This window comes from Bos taurus, chromosome Y (genome assembly GCF_002263795.3).
Source record: "Bos taurus isolate L1 Dominette 01449 registration number 42190680 breed Hereford chromosome Y, ARS-UCD2.0, whole genome shotgun sequence".
NCBI classification, from domain to species: domain Eukaryota; kingdom Metazoa; phylum Chordata; class Mammalia; order Artiodactyla; family Bovidae; genus Bos; species Bos taurus.
In genome coordinates, this window is record NC_082638.1 from 32,911,638 (window position 1) to 32,924,563 (window position 12,926).

The following is a 12,926-nucleotide window of genomic DNA, read 5'->3' on the forward strand; positions in this document are numbered from 1 at the left end:
TTCCTTGGAGAAATGTCTATTTAGATCTTTGGCCCATTTTTTTGATTGGGTCGTTTATTTTTCTGGAGTTGAGCTGTAGGAGTTGCTTGTATATTTTTGAGATTAGTTGTTTGTCAGTTGCTTCATTTGCTATTATTTTCTCCCATTCTGAAGGCTGTCTTTTCACCTTGCTAATAGTTTCCTTTGATGTGCAGAAGCTTTTAAGTTTAATTAGGTCCCATTTGTTTATTTTTGCTTTGATTTCCAATATTCTGGGAGGTGGGTCATAGAGGATCCTGCTGTGATGTATGTCAGAGAGTGTTTTGCCTATGTTCTCCTCTAGGAGTTTTATAGTTTCTGGTCTTACGTTGAGATCTTTAATCCATTTTGAGTTTATTTTTGTATATGGTGTTACAAAGTGTTCTAGTTTCATTCTTTTACAAGTGGTTGACCAGATTTCCTAGCACCACTTGTTAAAGAGATTGTCTTTAATCCATTGTATATTATTGCCTCCTTTGTCAAAGATAAGGTGTCCATTTGTGCGTGGATTTATCTCTGGGCTTTCTCTTTTGTTCCATTGATCTATATTTCTGTCCTTGTGACAGTACCATACTGTTTTGATAACTGTGGCTTTGTAGTAGAGCCTGAAGTCAGGTAGGTTGATTCCTCCAGTTTCATTCTTCTTTCTCAAGATCGCTTTGGCTATTCGAGGTTTTTTGTATTTCCATACAAATTGTGAAATTATTTGTTCTAGCTCTGTGAAGAATACCGTTGGTAGCTTGATAGGGATTGCATTGAATCTATAAATTGCTTTGGGTAGTATACTCATTTTCACTATATTGATTCTTCCAATCCATGAACATGGTATATTTCTCCATCTATTAGTGTCCTCTTTGATTTCTTTCACCAGTGTTTTATAGTTTTCTATATATAGGTCTTTAGTTTCTTTAGGTAGATATATTGCTAAGTATTTTATTCTTTTCGTTGCAATGGTGAATGGAATTGTTTCCTTAATTTCTCTTTCTGTTTTCTCATTATTAGTGTATAGGAATGCAAGGGATTTCTGTGTGTTGATTTTATATCCTGCAACTTTACTATAATCATTGATTAGTTCTAGTAATTTTCTGGTGGAGTCTTTAGGGTTTTCTATCTAGAGGATCATGTCATCTCCAAATAGTGAGAGTTTTACTTCTTCTTTTCCAATTTGGATTCCTTTTATTTCTTGTTGTGCTCTGATTTCTGTGGCCAAAACTTCCAAAACTATGTTGAATAGTAATGGTGAAAGAGGGCACCCTTGTCTTGTTCCTGACTTTAGAGGAAATGCTTTCAATTTTTCACCATTGAGGATAATGTTCGCTGTGGGTTTGTCATATATAGCTTTTATTATGTTGAGGTATGTTCCTTCTATTCCTGCTTTCTGGAGAGTTTTTATCATAAATGGGTGTTGAATTTTGTCAAAGGCTTTCTCTGCATCTTTTGAGATAATCATATGGTTTTTATTTTTCAATTTGTTAATGTGGTGTATTACATTGATTGATTTGCGGATATTGAAGAATCCTTGCATCCCTGGGATAAAGCCCACTTAGTCATGGTGTATGATCTTTTTAATGTGTTGTTGGATTCTGATTGCTAGAATTTTGTTAAGGATTTTTGCATCTATGTTCATCAGTGATATTGGCCTGTAGTTTTCTTTTTTTGTGGGATCTTTGTCAGGTTTTGGTATTAGGGTGATGGTGGCCTCATAGAATGAGTTTGGAAGTTTACCTTCTTCTGCAATTTTCTGGAAGTGTTTGAGCAGGATAGGTGTTAGCTCTTCTCTAAATTTTTGGTAGAATTCAGCTGTGAAGCCGTCTGGACCTGGGCTTTTCTTTGCTGGAAGATTTTTTATTACAGTTTCAATTTCCGTGCTTGTGATGGGTTTTTTAAGGTTTTCTATTTCTTCCTGGTCGAGTTGTGGAAAGTTGTACTTTTCTAAGAATTTGTCCATTTCTTCCTCGTTGTCCATTTTATTGGCATATAATTGTTGATAATAGTCTCTTATGATCCTTTGTATTTCTGTGTTGTCTGTTGTGATCTCTCCATTTTCGTTTCTAATTTTATTGATTTGATTTTTCTCCCCTTGTTTCTTGATGAGTCTGGCTAATGGTTTGTCAATTTTATTTATCCTTTCAAAGAACCAGCTTTTGGATTTGTTGATTTTTGCTATGGTCTCTTTTGTTTCTTTTGCATTTATTTCTGCTCTAATTTTTAAGATTTCTTTCCTTCTACTAACCCTGGGGTTCTTCATTTCTTCCTTTTCTAGTTGCTTTAGGTGTAGAGTTAGGTTATTTATTTGACTTTTTTCTTGTTTCTTGAGGTGTGCCTGTATTGCTATGAACTTTCCCCTTAGGACTGCTTTTACTGTGTCCCACAGGTTTTGGGTTGTTGTGTTTTCATTTTCAATCGTTTCTATGCAAATTTTGATTTCCTTTTTAATTTCTTCTGTGATTTGTTGGATATTCAGCAGCGTGTTGTTCAGCCTCCATATGTTGGAATTTTTAATAGTTTTTCTCCTGTAATTGAGATCTAATCTTACTGCATTGTGGTCAGAAAAGATGCTTGGAATTATTTCTATTTTTTTGAATTTACCAAGGCTAGCTTTATGGCCCAGGATGTGATCTATCCTGGAGAAGGTTCCATGTGCGCTTGAGAAAAAGGTGAAATTCATTGTTTTGGGATGAAATATCCTATAGGTATCAATTAGGTCTAACTGGTCTATTGTATCGTTTAAAGTTTGTGTTTCCTTGTTAATTTTCTGTTTAGTTGATCTATCCATAGGTGTGAGTGGGGTATTAAAGTCTCCCACTATTATTGTGTTATTGTTAATTTCTCCTTTCATACTTGTTAGCATTTGTCTTACATACTGCGGTGCTCCTGTGTTGGGTGCATATATATTTATAATTGTTATATCTTCTTCTTGGATTGATCCTTTGATCATTATGTAGTGGCCTTCTTTGTCTCTTTTCACAACCTTTGTTTTAAAGTCTATTTTATCTGATATGAGTATTGCTACTCCTGCTTTCTTTTGGTCCCTATTTGCATGGAAAATCTTTTCCCAGCCCTTCACTTTCAGTCTGTATGTGTCCCCTGTTTTGAGGTGGGTCTCCTGTAGACAACATATGTAGGGGTCTTGTTTTTGTATCCATTCAGCCAGTCTTTGTCTTTTGGTTGGGGCATTCAACCCATTTACGTTTAAGGTAATTACTGATAAGTATGGTCCCGTTGCCATTTACTTTATTGTTTGGGGTTCGAATTTATACACCATTTTTGTGTTTCCTGTCTAGAGAATATCCTTTAGTATTTGTTGTAGAGATGGTTTGGTGGTGCAGAATTCTCTCAGCTTTTGCTTGTCTGAGAAGCTTTTGATTTCTCCTTCATACTTGAATGAAATCCTTGCTGGGTACAATAATTTGGGCTGTAGGTTATTTTCTTTCATCATTTTAAGTATGTCTTGCCATTCCCTCCTGGCTTGAAGAGTTTCTATTGAAAGATCAGCTGTTATCCTTATGGGAATTCCCTTGTGTGTTATTTGTTGTTTTTCCCTTGCTGCTTTTAATATTTGTTCTTTGTGTTTGATCTTTGTTAATTTGATTAATATGTGTCTTGGGGTGTTTCGCCTTGGGTTTATCCTGTTTGGGATTCTCTGGGTTTCTTGGACTTGGGTGATTACTTCCTTCCCCAGTTTAGGGAAGTTTTCAACTATTATCTCCTCAAGTATTTTCTCATGGTCTTTCTTTTTGTCTTCTTCTTCTGGAACCCCTATGATTCGAATGTTGTAGCGTTTAATATTGTCCTGGAGGTCTCTGAGATTGTCCTCATTTCTTTTAATTCGTTTTTCTTTTATTCTCTCTGATTCATTTATTTCTACCATTCTATCTTCTAATTCACTAATCCTATCTTCTGCCTCTGTTATTCTACTATTTGTTGCCTCCAGAGTGTTTTTAATTTCAATTATTGCATTATTCATTATATATTGACTCTTTTTTATTTCTTCTAGGTCCTTGTTAAACCTTTGTTGCATCTTCTCAATCCTTGTCTCCACGCTATTTATCTGTGATTCCATTTTAATTTCAAGATTTTGGATCAATTTCACTATCATTATTCGGAATTCTTTATCAGTAGATTCCCTATCTCTTCCTCTTTTGTTTGGTTTGGTGGGCATTTATCCTGTTCCTTTATCTGCGGGCTATTCCTCTGTCTCTTCATCTTGTTTAAATTGCTGAGTTTGGGGTGTCCTTTCTGTATTCTGGCAGTTTGTGGAGTTCCCTTTATTGTGGCTTTTCCTCACTGTGTGTGGGTTTGTACAGGTGGCTTGTCAAGGTTTCCTGGTTAGGGAAGCTTGTGTCGGTGTTCTGATGGGTGGAGCTGTATTTCTTCTCTTTGTTCAGTCGCGCTGTGGGGAGGGAGGGAGGGATGCTGCAAACAAATAACACTGGCGTGCGCTCGCAGTGCCTCAGCCACACTGGGTCTGCCCCCACTCACGGCGCGTGTAGCCTCCCTGCCCACACTGCTCGGGCTCTAGGTTGTTCCGCTGGGAACAATCCGAGGCTGGCCCTGGGCTGCATGTACCTCCCACGTCCAAGCCGCTCAGGTTCAGGCGCTTGGGCAGTCCTCAGAGGCGCAGACTCAGTTGGGCCTGATTTTTGTGCTCTTCCCAGGTACGAGCAGCTCAAGTGATGAGGTGTTTGGCGAGCGCCAATACTGCGACTTATCGCCTCCCAGCCACTCGGTTATCTGGGTATAAAACCGGCGCACCTTCTCAGTCAGATGTTAACCGTCCAGACCCCCAAGAAGTTTTAGTTAGCAAAGAAGCCTGCTTACAGTTTTATAGATAATGTCTCTCTGGGGCTGCGATTGCGCCCTTCCGGCTCTGGCTGCCTGTCACTGGAGGGGGAAGGTCTGCAGCCAGCTATCTCTGTTCAGTTCTTTGTTCCCTGCGCGGGCCTGGCGGTGTCTTAGGTTGGGGCTGGCTTTTCGCGTGGTAGATATCCCACAGTCTGGTTTGCTAGCCCAGATTATTTCGCTCAGATAGTGCTCAGGGTATTCAGGCCAGATTCTTACTCTAAGCGATGCAGCCCGCGCTGCGCCTCCCTGCCCAGCCCCCGCTTGCTAATGGTGCGTGCAGGCGTCTGCGCTGCTTCCCTGCTGGGCGAGTTACTGTAGGACTCGCAATCTTCGAGTTTTAATTGTTTATTTATTTTTTCTCCCCATTATGTTGCCCTCTGTGCTTCCAAAGCTCGGCACAGATTCGGCAGTGAGAAGGTTTCCTGGTGTTTGGAAACTTCTCTCTTTTTAAGACTCCCTTCCCGGGACGGAACTCCGTCCCTCCCTCTTTTGTCTCTTTTTTTGTCTTTTATATTTTTTCCTACCTCCTTTCGAAGAGTTGGATTGCTTTTCTGGGTGCCGGATGTCCTCTGCCGGCATTCAGAAGTTGTTTTGTGGAATTTACTCGACGTTTAAATGCTCTTTTGATGAATTTGTGGGGGAGAAAGTGTTCTCCCCGTCCTACTCCTCCATCATCTTAGACTAGTCTCCAATATTTTAAAGTAATTAGGCCCCAATTAATATAAATGAAATTTAAAAATATATATATACTTTTAAAAAAGCCTGCTGGGTTTCTCCAGTGATCCTGTGGGTTTAGAATTTCCCTGCCAATGCAGGGGACGTGGGTTCGATCCTTGGTCTGAAGATATGGCACATGCTACCAAAGTAGATAACCCTTTTTGCCCCAACTACCTAATCTGGGCGTCCTAGGGCTTCTGTTTGCAATAGAAGGGAGTACCATGAGTCACTAGCTAACTGCAATGAAGAGTAGTCCCCAACTACTGTAACTTGAGAAACTTTGTGCACAGCAATGAAGAAAGTGCAGCCATAAATAAATAAATAATTTCTAAAAAATATAAATAAATTCTAGATTTTTAAATTTCTTTCATATAATATGAATTTCCTGTATTTCATTGAATATCCAGATGTTGGATTGACTGCTTGAAATATGGAATTCCTATCTTTCAAATATTAAAATCAAGGGCACTATTCCTAAATGAAATATAAATTCTCTATATTTCACATATAAGAATTTTGGTGTAGATTTTCCTATATGAGTCTCTAAATTTCACATAGGAAAACATAGGTGTCAATTCTATTTGAAAGTTGCTATTCTCTATAATTCACTTTTGAAATTCAGGATGATTATGCTTCCTACTGCACATGTGGAATTCCTTAATTTTGTATGAAAATTTGAATGTAGATTTTCATAGATAAACAATGCAAATTTCTGCATTTCAAATTTTTACCACTGAAGCTATCACGGAACTTTAATAGTTTAGGAAAACATCCAAGATTTTCTAAAATTACCACCCAAAAGAGATGCCCTTTTCATGATAGCTGACTGTGATGTAAAACAGGAAGTCAGGAGATACATGGGTAACAGGCAAGTTTGGACTTGGGTATAAAATGATGCAGAACAAAGGCTAAATGCAGTTTTTCAAATACAAAGGTTAAACATAGAAAGACGACAGTGTTCCTGGTCTCCAAAATCATTGGGGACAGTGATTACAGCCACGAAAATAGGACACTCTAGCTCCACGGAAGAAAACCTATGATAAACCTAGATACAATGTGCTGAGAAGCAGAGACATCATTTTGTTGACAAAGGTCCGTTTAGGCAAAGCTGGTTTTTCCTTCCCCCCCACCCCCAGGCAAAGCTAGTTTTTCCTCCCCCCGCCCCCTCAGGGGATATGTATGGATGTCCATCTTGTGTGAGCCTACAAAGCATGGCTTAGTTCCACTGAGTTAGACAAGCCGGGGTTCATGTGATAGATTGGTTAAGTTTCTGCGATGGTGGTTTCAGTGTTTCTGCCCCCTAATGCCCTCTCTCAGCACCTACCATCTTACTGGGATTTCTCTTACCTTGGATGTGCAGTATCTCTTCACTCCTGCTACTGCAAAGTACAGCCGCTGCTCCTTACCTTGGACGTGGGATATCTCCTCCTGACTGCTGGCTGTTCCAGTGCCACAGAGCCACAGCTCGCTGCTCTAGTGAATTAGGAAAACTCAGTAATGGCCACAGGAATGGAATGTCAGTTTGCATTCCAATCCCAAAGAGAGGTAATGCCAAAGAATACTCAAACTACAACACAATTGCCTTCATCTCATGCACTAGTAAAGTAATACTCAAAATTCTCCAAGGTAGGCTTCAACAATATGTGAACTGTGAACTTCCAGATGTTCAAGCTGGTTTTGGAAAAGACAGAGGAACTAGAGATTAAATTGCAAACATCTGCTGGATCTCTGAAAAAGCAAGAGAGTTTCAGAAAAACATCAATTTCTGCTTTATTGACTATGCCAAAGACTTTGACTCTATGGATCACAACAAACTGAAAAATTCTACAAGAAATGGGAGTATCAGACCACCTGGGCTGTCTCTTGATAAATCTGGATGCAGGTCAGTAAGAAACAGTTAGAACAAGGCATAGAAGAGCAGGCTGGTTCAAATAGGAAATGGAGTAGGTCAAGGCTGTATTGTCACCCTGCTTATTTAATTTATATGCATAATACATCATGAGAAACACTGGGTTGTATGAAGTACAAGCTGGAATCAAGCTTGCACCAAGAAATATCAATAAATATAAACATGCAGATGACACCACCCTTATGACAGAAAAAACGGAAGATCTAAAAGTCTCTTGATGAAAGTGAAAAAGAGAGAAAAAATGACTTAAAATTCAACATTCAGAAAACTAAGATCATGGTATCTGGTCCCATCACTTCATGCCAAATAGATAGGGGAACAATGTTAGACCTTATTTATTTTATTGGTGGATGGTGGGTCCAAATCACTGCAGATGGTGACTGTATCCATGAAATTAAAAGATGCTTCCTCTTTGAAAGAAAATTTATGAGCAACCTACACTGTCTATTAAAAAGCAGAGACATTACTTTGCCAACAAATGTCTGTCTAGTCAAGGCTACTGTTTCTCCAGTAGTCATATATGAATGTGACAGTTGGACTATATAGAAAGCTGAGAAGAATAAATGATGCTTTTGAACTGTGATTTTGGAGAAGACTCTTGAGAAACCCTTGGACTGCAGGAGATCCAATCATTCCATTTTAAGGAGTTCAGTCCCTGGATGTTCCTTTGAAAAACTGCTGTTGAAGCTGAAATTCCAATACTTTGCCCAACTGATAAGAAGAGCTGACTCATGGGAAAAGACCCTGATGCTGGGAAAGATTGAGGGAAGGAGGACAAGGGGATGACAGAGGATGAAATGGTTGGATGGCATAGCAGACTCAATGGGCATGAGTTTGTGTAGACTCTGGGAGTTGGTGATGGACAGGGAGACCTGGACTCCTGTGGTCCATGTGGTCACAAAGAGTTGGATATGATTGCGAGAATGAACTGAACTGATCTGAGCCGATGTATGGATGTGAGAGTTCGACTATAAAGAAGCCTGAGTATCAAAACTGAGGTTTGAACCCTGTCCTGAAGGCAACTACTGAGAGTCCCTTGAACAGCAGGAGTTCAACCCAGTCAATCCTAAAAGAAACTAACTGTAAATGTTCATTGGAAGGTCTGATGCTGAAGCTCAAGCTCCAATATTTTGGCTAAAGGACTCATGAGAAAAGACTGCCACTCTAACTTGTCATGAAACATTATTGGCTCTAATGTGGGAAAGACTGAGTGAAGGAGAAGAAGGCAACAGAAGTTGAGTTGCTTGGACGTCCATCCTGGAATCTCTTGACTCAACAAAGGTGAGTCTGAGCAAAGTGTTGGAAACAGGGAAGGGTTGGGAAGGCTGCAGTGATGCTGTCCACGGTGTTACAGTGTTGGAACTGGCCAGTCAACTGAAAACCAGCAAAAACTCTGTCTCATATATGTCAATCAGGAGGAGATTTTTGTACCTGAAATATGGAATTTTCTATATCCCCTTAGAAAAATTAAATGCTTCTTTATGAATTACGAATATCTCTCCATTTCATTTATGAAAGTCTGGGTGGATATTTCACTTCTTAATCTATGAGAGATTCAATTATTCAGGAAGCAAATTTTAATACAACGATGTTTACATGTAATACAGAGTATTGTACATTTCAAATGTGAAAATGAGGGTATACACGTCCTTATGGGACATGCCATTAGAAAATCTGGGTGTCCATTTTCCTATATTAAAGATGAAATTCTCCGTATTTCCAGGACCAAAAACTGAGCACAGTTTTTGTTACATGAAATATGCAATTGTTTCTATTTCCCTTTTGAAAATATAGCTTTGAACTTGGCAGTATGATAGATGAAATCTGTGGAATTCATGCACTAAAAGGTGGGTCCTTGATAATTTAACATGAATTATGGAATGCACGTTATTTCATGTATAAAAATCAAGGCACATACTTTCTTGCATGAAATATGGTATTCTCAACTGAATGTTAAAGTTTAATACCAAACAAAATTCTGTAAAATAATTGTCCATCAGTTAAAAATATATACTAACAAAGTTGCTTAAAACATAGTATTCCTTATATTTTTTATTTCACCATCTAGATTAGATGTTTCTAACTGAAATAGGAAATTCTCTATATCTCATGTATGTAAATCTGCAAGCAGGGTCTCCAATATGCGGTAGTGAATTCTCTATATTTGACGTAAGAAAAACTGCTGAGGAATCTTGGACATGGCAAAGTCGGATTTTTGTTCCTTTCACATGTGGAAACCAGGCCACAATTTGTCTTATAAGATATGAACTGTACATATTTCAGATATGAAAATTTGAATGAAGCAATTTTACATGAAATATACATTTAGTCAAAGCCTTTGTTTATCCAGAAGTCATGTATGGAGGTGAGAGATGAACTATAATGTAAGGTGAGCAGGAAAATTAATGCTTTTGAACTGTGGTGTTGGAGAAGGCTCTTGAGAGTCTCTTGGATGGCTAGGAGAAATCCAACCAGTCCATCCTAAAGGACATCAATCCTGAATATTCTTTGCAAGGACTGGGGCTAAAGGTGAAACTCCAATACTTTGGTCACACGATGTGAAGAACTGACACATTGGAAAGGATCATGATGCTGGGAAAGGTTCAAGGCAGGAGGAGGAGGGACAACACAGGATGAGAAGATTGGATGGAATCACTGAATCAATGGATATGAGACTGAGTAAACTTAGTGAGATGGTGACCAACAGGGATTCCTGGCAAGCTCCAGTTTATGTGGAGCTTGTTCAAATCAACAAAGATCTGAACATGATTGAGCCACAAAACTGAACCAAACATGGCCCTGTCCATCAGAACAAGAATCAGATTCCCCCTCAGTTAGTCTTTCCCATAAAGAAGTTTCCACAAGCCTCTTATTCTTATTCATCAGAGGGTAAAGAGAATGAAAATCATAATCACAGAAAACTATCCAAACTGATCACATGGTCCATAGCCTTGTCTAACTCAATGAAACTATGAGTCATGGGTGTAGGGCCACCCAAGATGGACGGGTCATGGTGAAGCGTTCTGACAAAACGAGGTCCTTGGAGAAAGAAATGGAAAACCTCTTCAGTATCTCTGCTTTGAGAAAGCCGTTAGCAGGATGCTATGGCAAAATATACCATACAGAAAGAAGAACTCCCAAGGGTGGCAGGTGCCTGATATGCTACAGGAGATCAGTTGAGAAGAAACTACAGAAAGAAAATTCTTGTTCCATGAAGGCATGGAACCAGAGAAAAAACAGCACCCAGTTGTAGATATGACTGGTGATGGAATGAAGTCCGATGCTATAAGGAGTAATGCTGCCATATAACCCAGCAATCCCACTGCTGTGCACACACACTGAGGAAACCAGAATTGAAAGAGCCACGTGTACCCCAATGTTCATCACAGCACTGATTCTAATAGCCAGGACATGGAAGCAACCTAGATGACCATCAGCAGATGAATGGGTAAGAAAGCTGTGGTACAAATACACAATGGAGTATTACTCAGCCATTAAAAAGAATTCATTTGAATCAGTTCTAATGAGGTGGATGGAACTGGAGCCTATTATACAGAGTGACATAAGCCAGACAGAAAAACTCCAATACAATATACTAATGCATATATATGGAACTTAGAAAGATGGTAATGATAACCCTGTATGTGAGAGAGCAAAAGAGACACAAATGTGTAGAACAGCCTTTTGGGCCCTGTGGGAGAGGGAGGGGGGGGGATGATTTGGGAGAATGGCATTGAAACATATATAATATCATATAAGAAAAGAACTGCCAGTCAAGGTTCGATGCAGGATGCAGGATACATGAAGCTTGGGGCTGGAGTACTGGGATGACCCAGAAGAACGGTATGGGGAGGGAGGTGGGAGGGGGATTCAGGATGGGGAACATGTGTACACCCGTGGCGGATTCATGTTGATGTATGGCAAAACCAGTACAATATTGTCAAGTAATTAGCCTCTAAATAAAATAAATATATTTAAATTTAAAAAAGAGTAATGTTGCATAGGAACCTGGAAGGTTATGTCCATGAATTACGGAGAATTGCAAGGGGTCAAACAGGGGGTGCCAAGAGTGAGCATCAACATTTTAGGAATCAGTGAATTAAAATGGACTGGAATGGGTGAATTTGACTCAAATGACCACTATGTCTACTACTGTGGGCATGAAGTTCTTAGAAAAAATGGAGTAGTGGCCATAGTCAACAAAGAGTCTGAAATGTAGTACTTGGAGGCAATCTCAAAAATGATAGAATGATCCCTGTTCATTTTCAAAATGAAATTCTATGCCACTAATTCTATGCCACTATAAGTAATAGTAATGTTGAAGGAAATGAAGTAATAGCTTTTTCTATGAAGACCTACAAGAACTTATAGAACATACATGCATAAAATATGTCCTTTTCATCACAGGGGAATGGAATTCAAAATAGGAAGTCAAGAGACACCAGGAGTAGCACGCAAATATGGCCCTGGAGGACAAAATGAAACCACTGAAAAGAAACAGAGTTTTGCCTAGGGAACACACGGCTCATACAAAGCACTCACTTCCAAGAACACCAGAGAAGACTCTACACAAGGACATTACCAGATGCTCATACTGAAATCAGATTGATTCTTTTATTTGTGGCCAAACATGGAGTAACTATATACACTCAGCAAAACAAGACTGGGATCTATTGTAACTCAGATCATGACCTCCTTGTTGCCAATTTCAGGCTTAAATTGAAAAAAAAAGTGGGGAAACCACTAGAATTTTCAGGTAGAACCTAAATCATAACCCTTTTGATTACACAGTGAAAGTGACAAATAGATTCAAGAGATTAGATCTGATAGAAAGGGTTTCTGAGTAACTATGGACAGAGGTTTGTGAAAGTGTACAAAAGGCAGTGATCAAGACCATCCTCAAGAAAAAAAAAAAAAACTGCAAAAAGCCAAAATGGGTGTCTGAATATACCTTACAAGTTACTGAGAAAAGAAGAGAAGCGAAAGCAAAGGAGAAAGACAAAGATATATCCATGTGAATGCAGAATTACAAAGAAGAGGAAGGAGAGATAAGAAAGCTGACTTTAGTGAAGAATGCAAAGAAACAGAGGAAAATAATGTAATGGCAAAGACAAGATATGTTCAAGAAAATTAGAGATACCACGGGAACATTCCATGCAAAGATGGTCGAAATAAAGAACAGAAGTGGTACTGACTTAACAGAAGCAGAATGTATCAAGAAGAGGTGTAAATAATACACAGAAGAACTATACAAAAAGGATCTTCAATATCCAGATATCCACGATGATCACTCACCTAGAGCCAGACATCTTGGAATGTGAAATCAAGCCATCCTTATGAATCATCACTATGGAGAAAACTAGTGGAGCTGATGGAATTCCAGTAGACCTATTTCACAGACTAACCGATGATTCTATGAAAGTGCTACATTCAATAT